Source organism: Pieris napi, chromosome 8 (genome assembly GCF_905475465.1).
Source record: "Pieris napi chromosome 8, ilPieNapi1.2, whole genome shotgun sequence".
Classification (NCBI taxonomy): Eukaryota; Metazoa; Arthropoda; class Insecta; order Lepidoptera; family Pieridae; genus Pieris; species Pieris napi.
The window spans coordinates 13,197,456-13,202,492 of NC_062241.1; the positions used below are offsets into that span (position 1 = coordinate 13,197,456).

The 5,037-nt window shown below is 37.8% G+C and overlaps 2 long non-coding RNA genes across 2 annotated transcripts; one reads left to right on the forward strand and one right to left on the reverse strand.

The window, feature by feature from the left end:
- Positions 1 to 664: 664 nt before the first annotated feature.
- On the forward strand, positions 665 to 1,438 carry LOC125051930. Its single transcript, XR_007117369.1, has 2 exons — positions 665 to 823; positions 907 to 1,438. It is a non-coding gene; the product is annotated as an uncharacterized LOC125051930 (long non-coding RNA).
- Positions 1,439 to 2,491: 1,053 nt separating this feature from the next.
- On the reverse strand, positions 2,492 to 4,567 carry LOC125051931. The gene is made up of 2 exons (XR_007117370.1): positions 4,108 to 4,567; positions 2,492 to 3,668 (listed from the first exon to the last, which is right to left on the reverse strand). It is a non-coding gene; the product is annotated as an uncharacterized LOC125051931 (long non-coding RNA).
- Between the last annotated feature and the right edge of the window lie 470 nt (positions 4,568 to 5,037).

Here is a 5,037-nt window from a genome sequence, read left to right on the forward strand (position 1 = left end):
TCGTAGATTCCGCTGTCGTCCCGCAGTGAGTGGCGTGGAACCCTATTTCTATATAAAAAAATAAAATAAATCAGTGGCGCTACAACCTCTTTAGGTCTTGGCCTCAGATTTCTGAATCTGTTCCATGATCATTTTTAAATCTAATAATAATAATCTATACAAAAAGACATGTCGGTTTCCTCACGATGTTTTCCTTCACAGTTCGAGCAAATGTTAAAAGCGCACATACAAAGAAAGTCCATTGGTGCACAGCCGGGGATCGAACCTACGACCTCAGGTATGAGAGTCGTACGCTGAAGCCACTAGGCCAACACTGCTCTCAATTTCTATATAATTAACATTTACTCTTATCTACAAATGGACGGGCCCTTTTTGGCCATACTTGCAACGGGGGTAAATTATTCAAGAATAGTCGTTTAATAATCTTACGATAGGTATAACAGAAGTAAATGTAAAATTAGAAGCATTTAATGTATATTTCTTTTTTGACGTTCAGTGTACATTGTGTTACCTTTATGAATAAATGATTTTAACTTTTATATTATTTTGATTCGTTAACAATATGCAAAATTTAGGTAATAAATATGTGGAACCTTCCTCTTTTGAACGTGTGGCGTTCTTGATTTAATTTTATTCCTGAAACTTGTTAAGTGCATAACGAATGCAGGTAGTGCGCAGTGACATGGGTCGCGGTGACACGCGAACGTCGCGCCTTACACCTGCCGCTTTTTACGTCGTCAGTTGTGATCCTGCCACCGACCAGTGTACATCAGTATAGAGGACGGTCTGCTGCAAAACCACCGCTGGAAGCATGAGTGTTTTTGTAAGTTGTATTTATTTACTCTGTGATTCATTTACATTTGAATTTTCACTATTTGTTCTCTTTACCTTTCATGTACTTTATAGCAAAACGTAGTGGTGTTGACTCTGTGCGGGCTGATCGCTGCGTTGAGAACGGGTGAGAGATGGCGCGCAGCCGAGGGCATATACGATCGACAGTATGCTCCAGGACAACGCTACGAGCCCTATCACCTCAGTCCCTCGAGTCAGATAGCCTTCGCCGCAGTCCCGCTACACGCACCATTACCTATTCTGCACGTGCTCGCCCGCGCTCCTCCCGTGCGGCCCCGACGCCCATTGCCAGTTCCACCCACCTACGAACCAGATTTGCAGGCCTACGCCTCCGCATACACTGAAGATTACACTGCATTTAACTCGCCGTACGCTCCCAGACCCGCTCCGAGTGAAGAAGATGAAGAGGCACAAGCGGTTGTAATATACGCTCGCCCCAACAAAAACGGGGGCTATTCCTACAGCAAGCGACCCGCAGCCTCCACCCCAAGGCCTAAACGGGAACCTATCGTCTTTAGAATTCACAAATATAAAATAACTAAAGAATAATATTCTTAAAAAAATATACATATTCAATAGTTCCTTTTCAGTTGGTTTTTCTCGTTATCTATATAAAATCGTACTTAAAATTATTAAGGCAATACCGACAGTTTGCACTATGATGTATGTCATTGAACAGACTGGTCGAGCTCGGAGGAAGAGCATAACAGAATGATGTTGTTCTCCTCAATTTGAAATGAATATAGTTTAACCCTACTTTGTAGAGTTATGTTATGTTAGCTATTACTAATCTAACTTAGTCGATAAACATTATTATATATTATATTTACAGGTGTGTTCTCACGCCAATATTTACCAATTTTAATTTTGTTTTAAAAAAAATCTTATACAAAAATTAAACTCCAGGTTTTAATAACAAAAGTACTCCACGCTTAACACAGTTTTCTAAATATTGGTAATTTCATAGTACAGTGCAACATACAAGAGTACAACTTAAATGAGAGCCCTACAATCGTCTATAATCTATATACGAGCAACACAGTTATACTTGGCTTAACAGAATATTGTAGAAGGTGAGTCTGCAAATACAGAAGCAGACAATAGACAAGATTCAGTTACTTACAGAAATTATATTTAAAACAAAAGGCCACAATGGGTCCCCGTAACAAGTCGGAAAATGCATATATTATCTATATAATGGTGTTCCTTTTACTCGATTAGGTACAATACTTTTTAAATCATTGAAATCGGTAAATTGGTTGCGAAGATATTACACATTTTGTACAAGGCAACCGCGGCGCTGCCGAAATGCTCATGTGACGTCACGATTTCCCTACCGACCGCGCGCTCGCTCTTCGCCATTCATTTATTAAAGTTCACTCGATCTGCGCGGATCGTGTTGTGGTTTTGTGGTTTTTATGTGAAAATATGCCGCATTATAAGTACTGTATAGTACCGAAATGTACTAATACTTCAACTAGTACACCTGAAAAACTGTTTTTTAATGTGCCAAGGGACCTGAAAGTGCGTAAAAAATGGTGTACTGTCATGAAGAGGGGTGACAGTAGGTACACCTTACATTACTCATGTGGTAAACAGTATCTTAGTAAAACTTGTTTACGAATGTTAAAGAAAAATACAGGGTCGTATTAGGTATATTTCAATTAATAAATAAATGATAAAAAGTGTAAGTAGTGAAGTTTCTAATAACCCTTCCTCAGTAGTCTGGTAAAACCCAGGGTCGTGCTGAGGCTCAACTAAATGAAATGTGTCGTTCCCGGGAATATTTCCCAATTCCGGAACAAAGGGGAACATTCCCGCTTTGGGGAATATGTATCTGTAGGTAATAAAACTGTAGCCAAAGTGAATTCTATACATTGAATATTTTTTTGAATAATCGAGTTATGAGAGCTCCATACACGCAATAGAAACCAAAAATATTGTTTTTGAATTTCTTGTCTGTCTGTTGAACGCTTTTCACGCGAAAACCGCTAGACGTATTTTACGCCTTTTTTTTAAAACTCTTTGCGAATATTTTTACAAGACGTTTTCCTCTTTCCATAGCGACTGTCTCCTGTATGGATGCCCCGTCAATCTGTTCAACTAAAACACCATCAGTCTTGCAGTTTGCAGTTTCGTGAATTTTTGACGCCGTTACTCTGCAGTATCTTAGTTCCCTCCATAATGGTGAATCAGCTTGCGATAATGTTGCTTCTTCTGCTTTGCTACAGTCATCTATAGTCATCCGACTTGAGCAGAAGTCAATAAAATGAGCTGCATCGTTTATATCTATACCCTCTTTTCTAAATTCACTTATTAATACATGTAATGACATTTTTTTAACGCGCTTTGTGGTACGCAATAGGCTGCCAGCTGGTTATGATATATATATAGATTTTTCTGGTACCGTTTTTTTTACAGTTTCTACAAATTGACCTTTGACGTAACTGTCATCTTGATTTTTTGGTGTGCCTGATCCCATATCTTTAGCCTTTTTAAATTTTAAAGTGGTGCCCACTGTAGCTAATTTAGGCTTAGTCCAATAACATTTTTTTCTGTTGGGGATGGTTTCTCTCGTCTGTGAAGCCACATAAGAAATGCTACACAGTGCTTACAACCTCCAAGTTGAGCAGCACAATCATGACACTCAATGTTTAGTATTATTTCTTGTGTTTCATCACAAGTAAATGCAGCAATAAGCTTTACCCTTTATTTTATGTTCTGGTGTAATTTTTGCTTTGTCTGTGCATATATCTCCTGTTTTTTGCACTTGAACAAATCCCACAGCTTCATCACCATATGATTCACGCCCTGACCTGAAAAAAAATATCGTAAGCGTTTAGAATACGTATACATTAGCGATCTCATTAGGATTGCTTGTTCAAACAATCTAAGGTAAACGAATAAAGTATACCTACCGATTACTTTTCTTATATTCATTTGCACTGACAAAACTAGACGACAACAATACGCAAGTCAATGAGATTGAAATAAAATTAATCATTTCGTCGGGCACTTTTCTTACTTACCTACCAGCAATGTGCCGTCCGTTGCCTACTAACAATACTAGGAACTAACTCCCAATAAGATTTCCGACTGGCAATGCACCCAGAAACATTGAGAAGAATATTCCCGGTAACATGTTCATATCCATAAACCTTACTGGGAATTTTCCCGGGCCTGAATATGACCCTGTATTCCTGACCTACTTATTATCCTGCTGTTTTGATTAGGTTGACAATGAGATTCGCTTACCTCTGAAGTTTCCAACCACGAATTTCAGCGCTTGTGTAGTTTAAATGATTACTAAGATAATCAAATACCATTTAGGTAGATTATCGGATTGCGCTTGCTCAAAACCGATATCTACCTTATTCCTACCACTGATTTGTTATATTATAATAAAACCTTCTAATATTAAACAAATCAAATCACTTATAAATCGATTGGGTATAAACTGGTGACGTTACGCTCCGTGTTGGACGAGTATCGCGAACAGAATAAACAGCGCGGGGTGCGCTGTGGTTCAGCGGCAAGCGTTGAGATATTGTAACGTCATCGCTTGCGTTCGCACGGTCAGCAAACCTTGTTTGGTATTTTGCCCATAACTTTGTCAGTTTTGGTCGTAGAACAAAATTTTTTACACCTTAAGTTTTAGTTTCTCAAGGACTATAAAACTGCATTTATAACATAAAACCATTACGGGTCCCCATTGTAGATTATTTAAATCAACTTTTATCATAACTGTTATTAATGTTGCCGTTCAATGTCTGTTGCATGAGATAGTCACTTTTAGACATGTACAACTAGAATAAGCCTCATTATAAACTTGTCTATTCTTTGTCTTGTCTATTCTTCTGATTAAGTTAAATAGACGCAAAAGTGCCTTATGTATAGAAAAGTCTTGCGTTTACCTTTTATAAACACGATTTCCAAAACGTCAACTTATGTAAATAATGTAATCGACTTGCATTTAGATATGTAGGTACGTAAATTTTGGATATCACTATCATAAAATTGAAAGTACTTATAGCGAAAAATATTTTGCTCTAATAGAGTTTAATTTCAAAAACAGGACTTTATTCATAAATCCGGCTAAAAACGATAACCATCCTTCAAAATTCCCTTAATCCAACTTCTAAGCGTCGTAAACGGTAAACAGAGAATAAGTATGTAAAGGGTATT